At 41.9% G+C, this 19302-nt stretch overlaps 1 long non-coding RNA gene across 6 annotated transcripts in view; it reads right to left on the bottom strand.

Moving 5' to 3' along the window:
• The window catches only part of LOC121352520, a 160608-nt gene extending 144835 nt beyond the window's left edge, over positions 1-15773 (bottom strand). For all 6 annotated transcript variants that reach the window (XR_005954946.1, XR_005954943.1, XR_005954944.1 and 3 more), the window contains exons 1-4: positions 15646-15773; positions 5809-7976; positions 2218-2341; positions 961-1255 (exon numbers count right to left, since the gene is read on the bottom strand). This is a non-coding gene — a long non-coding RNA (uncharacterized LOC121352520). The remainder of the gene's footprint in view (positions 1-960; positions 1256-2217; positions 2342-5808; positions 7977-15645) is intronic.
• Positions 15774-19302: the final 3529 nt, after the last annotated feature.

Genomic DNA, 19302 nt, shown 5'->3' with positions numbered 1-19302 from the left:
GTTATAACCACCTCTCCAAGCATCTGTCACCCAACAGACCTTGCTTACAGAAAAGAACTTGACCCAGTAGAATGTGCATGGACTTGCAGAAGATGAGATTAGATTACAACTTTAACTAATATAAATATTAGCCAAGAGTCCTTAAGAGATTTAAAAAAAAATAGCCCAAGAGATAGCTACATCTAATTATGCTTATTGTCAGAAATGGGGTACATCCAGAACAGACTTGGGTGCAAGGGCCAGTAAAGAACAAGTGATACAAGCACTACTGCTTTCTCATCTCTGCAACTTGAGTAATTGTTCTTTTTTCCCACTTAACTTTAAAAAGTCTTGCTCTTATTGCCTAGAATTTCAAGTGGTTTTCTGGGAATACAGATAGGGGAATTGTCCTCATGGTATCAGCTCATAGGCAAACTTTTTGTCTAGAAAACTCATCAGAAGGGATAATTTACACTAATCCTACAGTGGAACTTATGAATTGCTCAGTGTGGAGAAGGAAATGTGTATCTGTACTCTGTGGAGTAGACAACAGACTTTGAAAAGCAGAAGTCTTGATACCTTAGCAAATTATGAGGTAAGATTTGATCCCCGATTATCTGTAGAGGTGTCTATGTCCCCAGTTTGTTTTAGAGGAGAGCCAAGGAGAGCCATTGGCTCTCCTGTCCACCCAGTTTACAATAGATAAAAAAGTATTTCACTGGGCTGGAACACAGGTCTCTGGTCCCTGGAAGGTTTCACAGTCATTCCCAGCCATGCACAGAGACATAGCTATGGAAGGCCCTTCCTGGAAGAGCACAGCTGAGGTTCAAAGTGTCACCCAAAAAAATCCTGAATGCACTGGCTATTAGCAGTGAGGACCTGATTCAAATCAACACATTAAAAAAAAATTTTTAAATAAAAATTAAAAAAAAGAAAGATTCAATTATATCTAAACAGAGAGGCAGTGTCTGAGGAGCTCACCAGGCAGATGTCTGCAGCCAAAGAGACAGCAGGAAATGGTGCCTTAGAGGACTGTGAGCAAGATCCAGAGGTCCTTGAGCCTGTGCTTCCCTGGGCTCTCTCCCTGGGGTGGCAGTGGGAGGATACAGAGAGCTCATACTGCTTCATACTGGAGTATTAGTCTGGCAAAGGCTTTTGAAAACATCGATTTGGCAGAGTGATGGGGTTTTATTTCCGTTTTCACAGAAACCAGGATACTGGTCTTTCAGATTTCATGGTTGTTTCGGGTTTTTTTTTCCTTCAGCAACAGCTTGTCCTTCAAAAAATCAAAGAAAAGAAAATATTCCATAGTTTTGACCACAGAAGAAATTTTCTAGCTGATAGAAATAAGACATACATGTCCAAGTTTTCTTTAACGTAACCTTCCTCCCCCTCTTTCACATCACCTCTCCCAACGACAATGGACACTGTGATTTGAACAGCTTGTGAAAATCACACAGGCTGTGACAACAAGCACATCCTGAGGTTTGCAACTCTGCCTGCATGAGGCTGATGTAACTGAATCAGGTTTTCAGGAGACAGGGTCACTGCCAGTCTTGCAACATTGGAGGAAGCATAGCCCCAAGACTGCTCTTGCCACTTCCCCAAGCAGGTTTGGTGGCAGTCTTCATTATGTCTCCCAGCTTCCTCCAGGCCATACAGAAACCCCTGGAAGATTCCTTTCAAGCACAGGAGACAGAGCACGACTTAATTCTTATATGTTGGGTGAATTAATTCCAGACCTGTTCTCTGCACTGCAGTGATGCTACAGGTGCTTTTTTTCTGGCGAAGGGGCAGATTTTTCATGCAGGCAGATCTACCGTGTTTACTTACAGAGTAAGAAGAAAACAGAAGTTTTTCAGAGCAGAGGAATGGCCAAAAAGGAAGAAAATTAAGGCTTATCAAATTCCAGAGTGAGATAACATTAATTATTTGCTTAAGTATTTTTATATCATTAAGGTTTTTTTTCCCCTAACATAGAGTTAGCAAAATGAGACAGCTCATGATTAGTATAAGGCTTTGGCTTGCAAATCTCTCTTTTACCCATGTGATGGTTTTCTCCAGATTTTGGAGCATAGGACTTTTAAATAAATATTGCTATTACATGGCAATGGCACACATTAAGATGCCTTCCCCTCACTCAACACAAATCAGTCACTGAAATAATATCTGATACACTGATTCTATGTGAAAACAGTAATCATGTACCTCTACATTTATCCTTGTGTGTGGGCATACCTGTGCCAGCAGCTCCTCTCTGGGAAGCCCCTGGGACCACTCCACCTGCACTAGTTATTATCTGGCATCTCAAATGATTCCTCAAAATGCACGTGGCTGGCAGAGCACCCAAGGGTTGGCAGTACTGAGGAAGAGAAAAGGACAAGGTGAAAGGGCAGAACAGGTATTACTCCTTTCTGCTGAAGTGGGTCTTTTTCCATGGCCACTTCACAGCTGAATTGTCTAATCTGTGGTTTCAACAAATGGAGATTGAGCAAATTATCTTTTGCTCTAAAAGCAAGGCACTAAGATTCGAATCAGTTCTTAAGGGAACTTAGACCAGGAAGACCCAGCCTTGTGCAAGCTGGTGAAGAGGGAGGATTGTGAAGGACTGAAACCACATCACCTGTCACAACAGGATATATTGCACCAGTCAGACCTAGAGGGAGAGCAAATTCCCCACTGGATGTGCACCTGTTCATGATATCCTTCCACAAAGGCCCCATCATAGCAGGATCCCCAGCCTCCAAAAGCCCTTGCCCCAGGCTGGAACACAACCAGCGTGGCAAGAGCCAGCACAGCTCTTGATTTCTCACAGACACCCTCTGCAAAGCACTTTCTTGGGTGTCCCATTGCAAAGCAAGTTGTGGTAACCGTGTCTGACTCCCCTGAATCTGCAGAGTCAGCCGGCCCTGCTCCTCCTTGCACCACACACTGGATGTCAGAGGCAGCCGTGCCCACACCCTGCTTGGGACTGTGAATGATTTTTGCAGGACAGTGGCGAAAGGGGAGTTTGGTATAATTATAAACACGCTGCTAAGACAAATATCTCCCCCGTGTCATAGGTACACACTGCAGTGGTTTGGAACATGTAGTTTCTTTGCAACATAATATTTAATTGTATCACATTAACATTCCTGTGCTGTAGTAAAGAGTGCTGGTGTAGCAAGTTTTGAGTTGAGCTCTAGGTTTTGGCTGAGAACCGCTCTACACTGCTAGTGCCATGGTGTGGCTGCTTGCAGGAACTACATTTCCTATATACCTTACGCTGAAAAAGGAATTCAAACCTTTTTGTTTCACAACAAAAATTTCTGAAATGCAGGCTGCAGCTTGGGAGCCGGGAAATTCATGTTCCTGGTGGTACAAGGGAGCTCAGTTTTTCCCTGCCTACGCTTACTCTGCATGAGGTTGAAGTGTTAACACGAAAGATAGCAGAGATGGCAATGGCAGAAGAAAGGAGGGGGCACAAGGACCTGGGAAATCTCACTGATGAACTACACAGCGGTTGTGTTGATGCTGAGTTTTATTTTATTGTTTTTCCTCCTAGGTAAACATTTCTTAAGAAAATCATTTGTATGAAAAACAAGAGTGCTAACTGAAATCACCAAGGCAGTGCTGCAGATGACTCTTCCTGCTCCACAGGGCAGATCTGAAGTTCTTGGGGAATTCTGGTTGCTCTTGAAGAGGAGTATAAGCATCAGCAAGAGTAACTCATCTCTTCAGTACACGATTGAAGAGGGATCCACTGGTGCAGAGAATACAAACCTATCCTTTCCTTTTTTCTCCTTGGCTTTAGGGACATCTCACTGTTCCTTTTTGGTGATTGTTATACCCTCATTTCTGTAGCTCAAACTGTGCAATGCAGCAAGCTGCCAGCCCTAGCCTGGCTAATCATTCTAGAAAAGGCCACATCTGGAAGTGCTTTCCTTCAGCTTTGCAAGACCTTGCTCTCCTTCAGGTATTCCTTACAAGGCATCACTCCAAAATACAGTAGGAAGGGTGAAACCACTCCAGCCTCTGCTCTGCCAGCACTGCAGCAGCAGTTTCTGCTGCACTCCCACTTGCACCTAGTCCCTAAAGCCTGGCAAACCCTGGGGAGCTCAGCCCACAGCAGCAGATGGAGGAAGGAAGCCTTGGCCCACCACAATGAAGCAGGGGCCTAGAGACAAGAGTGAGCTCCCCTCTGCCCACCCGTGCCTCATCCATGGTGAGACATTTGCTGGCATGCCTTTCGCCAGAATGTGGGGTGGAAGCAGAAGAGGTCCCTCCCAAAATCTGGGTAGCATCCAATCTGAGGCAAAGACAAATGTTACTGACCTTTACAGAATTCCAAGAACTAAAGTCCCTTAACTCCCTTGCACTCACTGGAGAAATTGCTCAAAACCTGTTCTCTTTCCAGTCTCTCCCAAGGGGAAAAAAAAAATTAGTCTCTGTGCAAGTGTATTTGTTCTGTGTGTTTCTTATTTTATATTTCACAAATCAATGCCAACTTTCAGTCATTGAATCCAGACACTCATGTTAACAATGGATGATTATATTTTCCATCTGAATGTTTTCCCACAAGCACAAGAATTAATTCAAAGTATTCTTTTTGCAATTAGTAGTGTTGCAATGTATACTAAGATGAAATATCTAACTTGTGTAGATGAAACTGTTTTGCTGGAACCAGCAGAGTCACACCGGCTTATACCACCAGAGACCTTGGTCCACAGCTGTTTCCCCACCCCTGGGCAGCCAGGATGCTGTGTTTGAGCCAATAGGATTTATGACCATTTTAAATAGAAGCGACTTTCTCATGCGCATCGGTAAACTGCTGTGCTATTGGACTGCAAGGAGCTGAGTACTTTTCCACTCTTTTTAGCTATTGCTATCAGAAATCATGGGTTAGTCGATAACCACATTCCTCTGAGATGAGTTTGCCAGTGCACTGAAGGAGATCTGTTCACACTGGGAGGCATTGTTTCCCAGGCTATTCCAAACAATACAGAAAACACTGTGTTCTCATTTGAGTACTATGAAGAAAAGAGCTCAGTGGAAGGACTTTTAAAGCACTAGCATATGCAACTCTATAAACTATATTCTTTAAATAAAGAAAAACCCTCTATGTTATGCAGAACTGAATCATGATTTGCTCGTGGACTGCATCCAGCATCAGAAATATGGATGAGCTTTGGCTGGGCTTTCTAAGCAACAGAAATAAATACTTCACTCCCAGCAGAAGAGGGAAAAAGAAGAATAATTTAAAAAATCAAACAGAGATTATGCAAACACTTGAGTCCCCTTCATTTTCTATAGCAAAACATAATGACAAATTCATTTAAATTGAGTAGGATCAAAATATTTTGGATAAAACCTTGCCCTGACTTAACTCCTGCCTCAGAGACCTTAATACTAAGTCAGTGCAGAGCAAGGAGATGTTAATCTGTCTATACTGAACTGAATCAGTTTTGCCAACCAGGTCAGAGGTAGTATTTCAGGCACTAACTTGGTATTGATGCTTTAAATAGCAGCAGAGTGTATATGCCCTTACATAGCACATGCTGTGAGGAGCTACTCAAATACACATTAGTTTTCAGGTGGCCCTGCAAACCAGCAATGTCCTGGTGCAAAATGAAGCAGGGCAGGCTCACCTGTTTGTCATTCCAAGCCAGACAGTAAGATGTGGGTAGACTCTTTGTTGTCCAAATTAGAAATGAATGGGTTACATCTACATGCTCAGTTATACCATTGCTCCAGCAAGGGATCTCAGCCTTCAGATCACTTTCCTATCATTAAGCATCACTCAGAACATGTACTCGATTTTGCATTGCTTGTTCTAACCTCACAACTTACCTTCTAAATCTAGCAAATCTCTTTTAGCTTAGAAGTCAGCTGGATCAGGCCAGAAAAAGAAAAGCAGGAATTTTTCCAGTAAGAGTTCAACACAGTCCAACAATGAAACAAGTTTTTAGTGAAGCACAGCATAAAGAACATGTGAAAGATAATAATTTTCCATAATGGAAGCTTGAACAGTTTCACAATTATTACTTGAATCCTTCAGAAACAGAACAATTTAAAACCCCAACTACATTTCTGTCCTCTTGTCCCTTTCCCTTCCCCGCCCCCTTACACGCAGACAGCCCCGGAAAAGTCCATAAGAGGTGAATGGACAGACTGTCTTTACTGGACTGCAGTGGGCTTTGCTGCCTAGCATGACTTGGCCTGTCATGTTCCTGCTATTCTTGCGGGAATCTGTGTCCGAAAGAGCAATTCCAAACTGAGATGTGTGCATCACAGTCTCTGCCAGGGAAAGTCTCCAGGGTGGATCATGGCCAAACTTAATGCGGCAGCTTTAAAGAAGCAATTTCAGTTCAGGGAGTTTTTCTCTGTTTTGCTTTAAATCCAGTATATTTTGCAATGAACTACTATATGCACCCACAAATATGCTACATTAAGAGGATGAAGGAGAGGGAAACCAGTAGAGAAGAAAAAGAAATGTAGCAGTAAAACAGCAGGTCTATTTTAACAGAGCTAAATGTTCCTTGCATATTTCTCCTTGTATGTGTTTTGCAACAGAACCAGGCCTGAAAACAGAGTGGAGCATTAATAACAACCAGCATGATGGCTGCTGGAGTCCAAATTACAAGTGGACAGAGGCAGTAGCAGATACTGACCAGCAGTCACAACAACATCAATTTTCTTTCCAGACTCATAGTGCTGCTCTAGGAGCTCAGGTAGGCAAAATAGTCTCACAGTTGTGGTCATCTACAAGTGACAAGAGAAGCACTGAGGGAGAGTGTATTAGCAGTTATCCAGAGTAAGGAGCATTATAAGTTTTCAAACAGAGATTGTTGCTCTAAACCCAACAGAAACTGCAGTGGGGATTTGGTTGCGTCCTGTGCCAGAAATAAAATGTCAGTCTAGTTTTTATGTAAAATGGTGTAAGTATTTTTAAAAGGAAAAAAAAGTAAAGAAGGAAAAGAAAACCACAGAAGAGCTGAAGAACAAGAAATAATCTGCTGAAAGCAAAAAATGGTTTACATTTTTCTGTGAGGCTCATTCAAGGTGGAAAGACTAGAAACATGTTGGAAAATGTTTAGAGAGATACTAAATTGATCAAAGCATTTGGCTAGGATAAGGAACTAAAGGATCTGAGTTATTACTTCTTGGAGAAGTGGCTGCTGAGGAGGAGATAGGAAGATAGAAGAGATAGTCAAAGAAAAAAGACTACTCTTGAACTGTAAGCTGGAAAGGGACCCAGTGCACTTATCCATTCACATTACACTGCTGGGCAAAATGAGATACAGAAGTTAAGCAGCCCTCAAAGCCAGTGCAGGGTCCTTGCAGTGCTGTTGGAGCTGCCATGAGGCAGCTGCTGACAGCAAGCCTGGTGCTTCCAGCCTGGGCCACTTGCCCCACATCGCTGCCCCGCTTGGTGACATGCCAAGTCCCTGACCCCACAGTGGGTTTTGGGAGATAAGCTTTTGCAAATCTGTCTGTGACACCTGGAGGTGCTTCCCCTCTAGGCCTTCACTCCTCCCCACTTTTGTTGTTGTCCAGGAGCAGAGCATACTGTGCCTGCAGCATGCCAGCAAAACCGTGGCGTCCTGACCCCAGCTGCAAAAGAGCTGATGTGTGCCTGAGGGAGTAACATACTTTAACCCATTTTAGCTGCTTGTCAAGCAAACATGAGTCAGATCCCTAACATACCAACAGATATTAAATGGCAGCCAGAGCCTACTAGCAAATGTGACTTCTGCTTCTCATCAGGGTTGAGCCAAGTAGAGTTGAGCAGCTGCCAAAAGTGCAAGTCCCTGCCCTGCTTCTTATACTGGCTCAATTATTCATGCAGATTGCAAATATGGGAAAGCTAGACCCCAAGAAAATTGAAATCACTTAGCTTTTGTTGTGGTTCTGATAGTTTTCTGAGCATTCAGTTCCTTGAAGATGTCCAGTGGGACATAGCCAGGAGAAAGGCCATCCTCTCAGTGCAGTCTCATGATGAGTTTTCTCTTGATTACCTAATACAGCACAAAGAAGAGTTACAAATACAGCTGGCCACACAAACTCCTGCCAACCGAGAAAATTGCAGGTGGGATTAGGGAACACAACCACAGCCTTTGGGGGAAATATCACTACACCAGACCACGAGATATATAGAGATCCCTAAGGTGACCTCAGTCAGTAGCTCAGAAGATGAGGATATCCAGGCATCTCCAGAATGGGAGAAAACAACAAAAAAAAAAAAAAAAAAAAAAAAAAAAAAAAAAAAAAAAAAAAACATGTTTACTCCTGCTTACACTGGGGAACTATTCTCTACAATACTTCCCTTAGGGACCCAAGGGCAGCCAGTACTGCCAACAGTGCAACACTTCACGTGTCAGTGGCCACTGAAATGGCAGGGGTGAACCAAGGCAAGAAAGCACAGGCTGAGCTGGAACTCAAGATGCTGAATTCAAGGTAGGGCCAGGGGAGCACAAACCCTTGCAGCACATAAGGGCAGTGTGAAATAACTGCAGATCATGTCCACACAATGCCATGACAGCCTTGGTAGAGTAATACTGCAGCAGATAAAAAGCTAACGAATTTTTCATATTGAAAGTCATAGCAAATTTTAATCTGAATCAACATCTTTAGGTGATAAGGGACGCTATTCAGAGGATCAAAGTCTCTTCATTTCCTCTTTGCAACACTGACAGATTCAGCCGGCACTTTGCAGTCACACAGGTGGCTTGACAATGACGAAGTGTTCATCCCAAGCTGACATAGATATGGAATAAGAAAAATATACTGGCAGTCAATGCACAATCTAGACTTATTTATAATGCAAACCAAGATCCTGTTTTCCTTCTTAATCTATACTAAAACTGTTGCTCAGACTAAGGAAGTCTAGCAACTAATGAATCTAAAACCACAGGGGAGGGAAAAAGACTTTAAACAGAATTTGTATTTTGAAGTCTGAATGATATGGTATCTCTAAAACACAAACAGCTTTTTATGCTTTTTTATTATTATTTTTAACTCTGCTTTGATTTATGTCCAGGAAAACATATTAGGCCCAAGTTTTGGGCCTGAAGAACTTACAGGAGTCTGAACCAAGAAGCTGGAACACCTCACCAATAGAGGAGCAGTGGAATAGCCCAGACAGGTCTTGACAGCACCAGTCAAAGAGAGGGAGGGGGAGGACATCCTTTATTAGCAACTTTGGAGGACGCTTACCTCGCTAGCCATCAGCATTGCACTGACTAAACCACAAATGTGCATTCCCTGCACACCCACACGGGCTCTCAGAACTAACTCATGGCTGGGAGCTGGATTGCCATGAAACACAGGGTGGACAGGCATGGCGTCAGGAGAGAAACCTCTCATCAAAGCACTGCTGCCCTCCCAGAGACATGGCTCCCTCTCTAACTTAAAGCAGGGTTTAGGTTCTCATATGTTGTCAGAGAAAAGACTTCTGAGGGGCAAGGTAGATAGAGAGCTTCCCCTCAGTCCTGCCTGATTGGGGCACATAGGGCCACAGTGGTGACAGGTACCTCCAGGGAATTTCTTCCTGGGAAGAAGGGAAAAAGTTGTTTTCATGGAGTATATCCCACATCCCAGACTGCTCTTGTGAGTAACTCATTAAATGGTTATAGGGAGCCAGCTAGATTTGGAACCAATTTTTTTAAAGTGCAAATGTTTTTCTATTACTAAAAGAGAAGAGTTAAATATTTTCAACCACCTGTAATGGTTTGGTAACTCTCCAAGAACTTCCCCCTCATTCCCAGATTGAAAATAAAAAACAGACCCAAAAGATAGCTTTGGCTGCAGTAGAATATGTTGAGCACTTATTTTCCTAGCCCCCATTAGCCCCAGCCCAGGAGGGTGTTTTCTGCTGCTCCCCTACATCAGGAGTCAAAAAAGTCTCATGCATAAGAAAAAGAAAGGCATGCTGGGTTCCCCAGAATGCTACTTTCCAAGGAAAAAATACATTGTTTATTGATCTGAAGGCAATATTTTTGTATTAAATTAGAGTCCTCTCACTCATCAGTTTTCTGATATCACACTTTGGTTTTCAGTCTCTGCCTGTACCTTGCACCATTACACCTCTGGTTACCTATATTAAATCCACTTTTACATGCTAGTAGATCAGGGGTGGTTTTCTTTTCTTTAATGATAGCTTGATATACTGCATTGTATGGGGGTAGAACTGGCAAGCCCTGGTGCCTCCAGAGAACACAGAGGTGGAAAGGACTCATCAAGCCCCTGCTTTTGGTCCTTTCTGCTTTGCAGCTAACCGTGGCACATGAATACAGACTAGACCTTGGCAACTGTCCTTTCATTATTAACAAATTAACAGCTTTGTAATTCCCTCTTTCCTTTTGTTCTGTGTGCAGACGCGCACTTAAGAGCCTGGGGACTTAGACTTTTTCCTCTTGACAAATCCTTCCTCCTGCTCACCCCAGTTTTCAACAGCACAACGGGGGGCCAATCAGCAAAGCTTCCCAAGGCCTAGCAAACAAATCTACTTAACTCATTTCCAGTTCAGTCCAGATCTTCATGAGGAAATACAAAACAGCCATGGAAAACATCTTTCTTCCGCAAGACCTCGAGGCCACTATTGTCAAGCGAAAATGTGCCCCAAATGTGGGCATTCACAGGCATCTGTGCGTGGCCTGGCTGCTGCAGAGGGCATGGCTGCATTCTGGAAAGGTGTCTCTGCCAAGGACAGCCTCGGTCCCCAACCCACCAGAGCTGCAACCCCTTTTCTTGTCACAGAAGCAGCACCAAGTGGCCAATATGAGACCAAGAGGCAGCCACACAGCCACACCGTCGCAGGGGTCACTGGCCCGGCTCTTCCTGCTGCATCCCGGCCTGGCGTCGCTTCAGAGGCTTTTGTGCAGAGCAGACAGGGCTGCTGAGGCTCCCCCTGCGCCGCCATCTGAGGGAAGGGATTGTTTGATTTATGAGATGGGAGGAAAAAATAAAGATCCCTCGTTGTTTGTCATTTGGGATGAAGAGGAAGAAGAGAGTTCTCTTATTTTTGGTAGCTAAAGAGTGTTCGCTGCACATTGCTTTCAAAGGGAGGACAGGAAGTGCGGAGGCTGGGCGCCCAAAGCGCTGTGCTTCAGGCACAGCCCTCTCCCAGAGCTGGGTCACCCTCAGCCAAGCAGTCCAGCAGAATGTGGCAGCTGGTGCAGGGCATCCACATCCCATCGTAACCCGAGGGCCATCGGGAAAGGCACTGCGGTGACCGGGGAGGCCCTGCCTCCTCCATCTGTGGATCAGCCCTTCCTTTCTGCGGTGTCTTGTGCAAGTCAATGAGGTGCTTTGTTTGATGGCAAAAGCGAAATGTTTGTTTGACCCAAAACGAACTTCAAGGTTTTAAATTCACCAATAAGCCATGACAAAAAATGGGTTTGTGAGTTAATGCCTCCATTTTCACATTTATGTGTTGACAGCCAATCAGAAAAATAATCATACACACAATGAAGTTCTGTCTCCCACTTGTTTTTCTCATGAATGAGATTGCATATTTCTAGTTACTGGTCCTGGGAACTTTTTCAAGATTTTATTTTAAAATTAAATGGAAATGCTTGGAAGAAGAGTTAAGATTATACTAAGTACGGATAAGTTGTACTTAGCAACTCTGTCCCTTTGAGAAGGCTCAATACTTTTTAATTTATTTGTTTATCTGCTACATTTAGCTGGACAGACTCCATATTCCATTACAGTACAGAAGTGATATATTTCATCCTCGAAAAATACTTCCCAGTTATTTATTCCAATCCAATGTGTTTGTTTAAAGCCAAACATGGAATCATAGAATCATTATTTAGAGCTCATTTCCTCAAGAATCAATGTAATTTCATTCCGAGTTTCCATAAGAGAAAGTACTATTTTAAAATGCAAACTTGTAGATACAATGGAAAATGAATTCCATTCAGATGATGTAATTAACCCCCAGTATAAATAATCTGTAGTATATATTGTAACATGATAATGTGAAAGTCCAAAAGAACTCATTCCCAGACCACATCAGAAAATCCCTGAGTCAACAACTGCAGCAGACAATAACAGGACTAGTTAAAGGAGCAGGGCATTATAGCAGGTTAGCTCAAACTGTACAGCATTTAAAATGTCCCTGACAAGATTTTATACGGCGATTCACACTCAAGCACTACGTGAATTCACTCAGAAAAGATTTGGTATATAAGATCTGAGTGTGAAGAGACAACTAGGTCAACTTGCTATGTCAAATTATTGCACATGGAAGACTGTTCCTGTCTCTGCTTTGCATTATCACCATCAGTTTTTGAATAATTTAAAAGGAAAATTATTTGCTCAACCTATTTGCTTGAGAATTTGTTTAACTTATTATAAGCAATCACATCTGAAACTCACTTTCTTGACTAAAGATCCTCTGCACACACAGGATGTGGCAAAGTAACAGATGTAAAGAGCTGAAATTATTGTGGCAATATACATGTTGTTTCAACTGTTCTCTCTGATAAAAAAAAACAACATAGTGTTTCAGTAGGATATAAGTGGCTTCGCCATATATGTAGGAAGAGTGCAAGAATCATATGGTAATAATTACTAGAAGTGCATAGTTCCCTTTTTCTTGACAAGAGCCACATGGCTTTTTTTTTTTTAATCTATTGTATCACATATATGATGTAACAATATATCAATGCAAATCAAACAAACGCAAAGCAGCTTTTTGCAGCTGAGGCTCCAGACACGCTGAAGTCAGGCAGCTCCATCTTCGGGGCCCAATTCCCAGCTCAACCCTCAACACTCACATTTTCTCTTTCTAGCTGTGATGTTAAAAACGTGTGGTTTAAATCACTAGTGAAAGTAGAGAAACCACCATGACATTTATCACAAATTCCAACACAACAGCAAAACTGAACATAGGAAAAATTATCTCCCTGCAAAAGCCTCCCAGTGTGATCACCTCGGGAAGGAGTTATTCATTGGTCCTTAGCAAATACAGGGGCTCCCCTCTTCCAATGCAACGCCTTCACAATGCAGCTTGGTTTAATATCAACCTGCTGCTTGACCCACAGCTTTAGGCTACGGCATGGAAACAAAACTAAATTCAGCAGAAGACCCAGATATTAGGAAATGTATGGCAGAAATACATGAAAAAAGCAGCCCATTAGAAATTACTACAGTTCAGACCTGATATTTTCCCACATGCTCTGCAATTAAAAGTCAGTATGGTAGTGTTTTAGAAGCTCATTACTTCAACATTCTTGGTTACTTTTTGAGACATGCAATATCTAAATGCTGTAAGTATCATGGTCCCATGACACAACACATTCTTCTGGCCTGAGTTCATGAGGCTGGATCAAAACCACTCCAGAGAGGACACTGGTGGGTTAACTATGTGCCACAAGTCATGCTGGACATCTGAATGGCTCAAAACTTTTTACATCTCAAAGGGCAACAAGATATCTGGGATTCCCAGGTGTAAGATTACCTTTTGCCCAAGATCTGGCACCCTGCTCCACTCTTACTTGCTCACACAGTAATCCAGCATCAGTTAATCAAAGAAAATGCCTGCCTGCTTTGCAGACCATTTGCTACTTCTGGCATACTCTGGCTTTGTTTAGCCTTTTGCGATCTTACTTTCTGGGCACACAGCTGAACTCTGGGATGTTGCCCAATTCAACCACTCCCTGCTCTGCTGTCAAGCTGCAGACCAAAATACCAGGTTTGCCCTGTCTTGACTACCAGTCTTGTCCCAATTTTTGCATACCAGGAGGCTTCACAATACTCCTCACAGCAGAACCTGCTGCTCCAGGCACCACCTCTGGCCCTGCCGCCTCTGTCCCCATCAGCATCCTCTCTGCATGGGCCACATCCTGCGGTGTGTCATCCATTGCCGGGAGCAAATCCTTCCCACCATGCCAAGTGCCTTGCTGTGACTACAGCCACTGACCAGGGTGTGATCAGTGCAGATTCAGCACCTGTTTCACTGCTCAGAATGAAAGTGAAAAGGAGCTGGAATGAGATGACTCTAAGGCAGTTCGGAATACCTTCAAGAAGCTGTTGCACGGGGCCACATCTGGCTCTATTAGGAAGGCAACTAGAAAAAAACACCTCCATAGTGCAATGCTGCTCATTTCCCAGAGCATACAGGGAATCAAGCATCTGCTATGGCTTGCATAGGCAGGACACTTTGTGGCTCATGCCAGCCAGCCATGGTGCTCATATTAGCTTCCTGTCTTGGCAGTGGCCATTCAAAATGCATTTGCAGGCTGTATCTCTCTGACTCAAGCCTGTACCACTAGTTCTATTGCATTTCACAGAATCAATTTTAATAATCCAATTTATCCTAATTAATAGGAGGAGCTGTGGCAGCGTTATAAAAAGTGAAAGGTATTCTTAACGCTTGAGGTTTAGATTTTGCAGGATACACAGATCTTGATTTTACAACTAGACACTAAAGTCAAACCAGCAAAGGGATTAAATTAATCTAGCTCCTGCTTCAATGAACAGAAAAAAGGTTCCCATCATTGTCCCATCAAATCACTGGATTTCATAAATCACATATAAGTAACATGAACATTTATAAATCCAGAAAAAATAATCAAGTCTTTCTCATTCTGTTAAGTCTACAAAGTTTAGATGTGGCAGGAAAGTGATCTAATTTCAAACTATCGTTTGGGTCAGCGTATCTATTTACAGTGTTCAATTACATGATCATATCATTTTGCACAGCCTTCTTTATATTGGCAAGCTATAAAAGAGCTTCTTCGAATGGAACCATTGTTCTGCTGCACGCTCTAAGAATAGCATAGGCTATATATGAGGCCTCAGCACCAGGACTGTGCAGAGGACCTGCCTTGATAAATTCAGAAATTTCCTATTGCATCAAAGTTCCTTCCTCCTTTCTCTTCCCGGTCTCTCTTGCTCAAATATACCAGACTGTATTTGGGCCAAGCAGCTCCCCCTCCCTGTTCTCCCTTAGGAGCTGCTGTGAGGTACTGATCTTCTGCCTTTTCTTTCCTAGGACAGACAACTGCATTTTATTGATTACAAATTTGAAAGACTGCTCCTTTTTTAGCCATTGTTAGCCTAGTCCATCCCACAATAACTGTACTAGGTGTTATTTGCAGGTCAGTATTTTCACCTGCTAGCTGAGATGCAGAGAGAAATCTTCTTGGGGACGCTATTGGGGAGTCCAGAGCTCTTGGGGAGCTCTAGACTTCTTTTCTCTTTGCCAGTAGGTGATGGTTTACCCACAGCAGAGCAGTGGCACCTTAGTCCCAACTCCATTATCATAAAATCATTGGGAAGTCTACTAGAAAACTCAATTCAGGAATTTTTGTGTTTTCTCACAGTAGTAAAAATATTGTGGGTGATAGAATAAAGATCTTTAAAACAGCTACACTGTTTTGTTTTGTTTTTAGCTACTGAGAGGATAGAAGAAAGAACAAAACCTCACCTCTTTATTTTCTGGCTGGTTAAAAAAGCTCTAAGAACAATGGTGTTGGTGATGCTTGATAAGGCATATATGGAGGATGGTAACAAAAACTTAAACATGAACTGACAGAAAAAAAAAATCTTAAGTTTAAGCCAAGGAGATAACAGAGGAAAAAAGAAGTTATGAAAGGAGCAAAATCTCCTTTTTACTCTAGAGCTTTTCAATACCTCCCAAATAAGAGTCTCAATGAAGAAAAAAGCATAGCTTACCCAGCTCAGAGAGATTTCAGGGAGTCCCCAGGGCATTTTGACCTTCAGAAAGGAGATGCTTTAGCAAGACTGCTTTGCTGTCTGCCCGCAAAAACTGCGAGCAAAGCAACTATGGGATAAAAAACTATGGGATAAAACCACCCGTGCAAAGTTTTGGTATCTGTAAGGGTTTACTCGTGCTTCTCAAAAGCCTCCTAAAGAAATAAAATGTAACAGGGAGGGCAGTTTAATTCCCAGATGTCACTTGAGGCAACATAAGATGAGCACTTCTTGCCAAGATCCAAAATGCCTGACAGGCACCTGGGAAATCAGCTCAGGGAGTCACCAAGAGGTTAGATTTCATCACAGCAAATGACCAGAGGTTATGTAAGAATATTTTTTCAGATTTGAAGATGTGTTCAAAACTATGCAGGCTGCTTCCGTGTAATTTCTTCTAATCTAGCTCACTCTGTATCCCAAACACGCAGACAAAGAATACAGCAATCTGGCACAAGCTGCTCATGAGAAGGAAGACCCAGCTGCTCTTCATCATATTGTACACTACTATCCCACTCTTGGCATATACGGACCGTGGAAAATGACATGGGTAAATGCTTGAGGGACTGACGCTCATTTTATTTCAGTTTTAAAAATTCTATCCACATGCTCACTGAAGAAATCCCTCCTAGAAAAGTTTCATGTAAGCTTACAGAGATATTTTTTTTAAACCATGTTAGTTTTGGCTTGTCTCAGTCCCTCTGGAATTATTTTGGCCAGGATTCTCCATTTCTGAGAATCTCACAGATAGTATTACAAAAGGGAGATTTCTTCAAGCACACACTCTGATGCACTGTGGAGACATTTTATGACATTTTATAAGAACCTGAACTCTCTGGAATATTAAACATATAGAAATAGATTTCCCCTTCAAGTACCATCAAGTTGTGTGAAATCTTTACACTGGAACAAAGAGGATCTCCTGAATAAATAAATGGAGCAAACTTGTCTGATAGAGCAAATAATAACTAAAGCACTTATCACTTTATCTGGTATTCTTCTTTCACATGCTTGAAAATTCTTCACTGGTGAATAACATTATAAAATTATTTAATCAAGAGTACTGTCTCTGTCCTCAAACAGTGCTGGACTTTTGTGTTGCAGACAGTGCAAAGAAATATGGTCCGAGAATATCTAAGAAAATGGAAAGAAAGAGGTAAAAGAAAAGAGTACTGAGGATATTGTTTCAACTGATGTCTCTGAAGCAAGTGATGAAATGCCCCACAAATGTGAAGAAGTAAAAACTGACTTGCAGAAAGGAGGTCACCCTGGTTTTAGAATGCACTGAAGGACTCCAGTTACTTTTCTGAGAAGTCTATTTTGGCTTTACTATTAGCAGCACCCTGGATCGTTTAGCCTTTACATTGACTTCTGCCAAGTTTTAATTACAGTTGCTGTACTAGGCTGTATGCAAAATATAAGATGCAAATGTTGTCTGGAAAAGCTGAAATATAGGTGAGTAACATCTGTTTGAGCAGAAGGAAGACACAATTTGCTGAGAGCTGCGAGTCAAATCTGTGACAGAGACAAGCTTAGAAGACAGGCATTCATCATGCCTAAGGACACATATTTAGGATGGTGGCTACTTGCTGAATTAGGAAAAAGAAGAGATGGACAACAAAATCATTCCATTAAAACTAAGTGTAATGCCTGATTTGATTATCCAACTACAAAATCATCATCAATGCCAAATGCATCAAGCATTGGCACACTGAAAGACAATGAGAAATAAACCATGATGTGAGACATGATTGCGCTAAGTCATCTGGATAACACGACAGATACCATAATTCATTATCATCCCACAAATAAACTGCAAAGCTGACTTCATTTATACACACCTGTAATGTCATCAGTCTCTTAAGTAGTCAGTGCTGGTAAAAGGAAGTTTCCACTCACTTTGAGCAAGTGACACCCTCCAGATACCTGTACCCTGAAAGGTACAGGTGTACATTTCAGTCCACTCTGCCCCACTCTGCTCCACAAGCACCCCAAATAAATCCAGGAGGTGTCCACTTGTAATCTTGATGTCTCTGGCAAGTTTACTGTAGCTTAAGTAACTCTTTAACATGGGTGGATGGAAAACATAGCATCTGCATTTTCTTCACAAAAAGAATTTTATATCCTCAAACAGCAGAGATAGTTTTGTTTGATAGAGCACCTTATGAAAATGTCTTTTCATTTTATGAACAAGAAGTCAAATATCATCACGAGAAAAAAAATCTTAATACTAAGAACAAGGCTGATTTTTAAACAAAGATAGATGAAGAGAAAAAAATAAATTTGATGGATAAAGCCTTTATAGAAAAGGCTAAAAAATACCCAGCATTTAAATTTTTTAAAAAAAAAGTTCAGAGGAGGCCTTAGAACTCTTTATGCTATGAGGACTGACTGCACAGCATTTATGACAGATATTTCTCAGACTTGCTTTTAAAAGCTTTACCATCTTCAGGCAATCATTTTCCATATTTCACTAACCTTTCCTGAGAATATATTTCCTAATACATTTTTCCACTGAACCTTCCTGCCTAAATATATTTTTTAAATATAACCCCATTACTTCTTATCCTAACAACACTGGATGTCTAACAATACCACATTGCCTTTTGTTCTGCAGTAACTTTTTACTTCTTTGAAGATTATAACCACGTTTTCCCTCACTCCTCAGAGAAAAGTGAACAGCTTTGCTTTCTCTGCCCTTCCTCCTGTTTTAAGTATGTCTCTAACCATTTCCCTGGCAGAGGAAACTGTGATCTCCATCTGATCTTTGTATTTCTTAAGGTATTTAACAATGTGCACACTGCTCCAGAATGGGGTTCAAAGGAAGGATCATTGCACCTCTGATGTATGTCCTCCTTGGCCCAGCTCCCATCACAATGCTGGGCATAGATTCTTACTAGGCATCTTATCTTTTAATTCACCCAACAAGAGAGCCTTCCCCCTGGAAAATACCACTTTTTCCTGCTGCTGATCACTGCTCCCAAGAAGGGATTAATGGTTGTGGCCGTACTGCACTACAACAGTAGCAGAGAGATTTGAAGGTTTTACTAGTGCAGTAGCTCATTCACAAAACCACTTACTCCTCACTTGCTATCAGTGTAGGAGACAGATTTTAGACTTTGATCAGGAACTTTTCATGAGCTGGAATTAGTGGGGTTATAAACACATTTCCTTCTCTAGGTTTTGTCCATGCAGTTCTCCCTTTTCTGCATTCATTTTGGCTGCCCTGTTTTCCTGTTAAAAAGGAAAATTATCATTAATCTGCATGCACAGAATAAGAAGAAATCATGTCACTGAAATTGTGGCCATTCACATACACACACACACAAAAAAAAATTTAAAAGTGAAGAAAAAAGGAAAGGAAAAAAGGCCTTTCATATACAAGTCTAATTGAGAAACTTACCCCATAATTGTGAAGGAGCAGCATATCAGCACTTAGTGTATCACCTGGGTGCAGAGAGACAATTCTTTTATGCACATTGAAGGTTTCACATTTAAAAAGTAGTGAATGGTGCTTTACTACCTCTCTCTACAAGTAATTTAATTATATTTCTGCTTTTGTTAGAAGCAAAGGCAACAGTTCAGAAATATTTTCCATATTAGATCTCTAGTGAAACCAGA

Source organism: Pyrgilauda ruficollis, unplaced genomic scaffold (assembly GCF_017590135.1).
Source record: "Pyrgilauda ruficollis isolate IOZ18807 unplaced genomic scaffold, ASM1759013v1 scaffold19, whole genome shotgun sequence".
Taxonomy (NCBI): domain Eukaryota; kingdom Metazoa; phylum Chordata; class Aves; order Passeriformes; family Passeridae; genus Pyrgilauda; species Pyrgilauda ruficollis.
The sequence above is the reverse complement of the archived record's forward strand: the minus strand, read 5'-3'. Positions and strand labels throughout refer to the sequence as shown.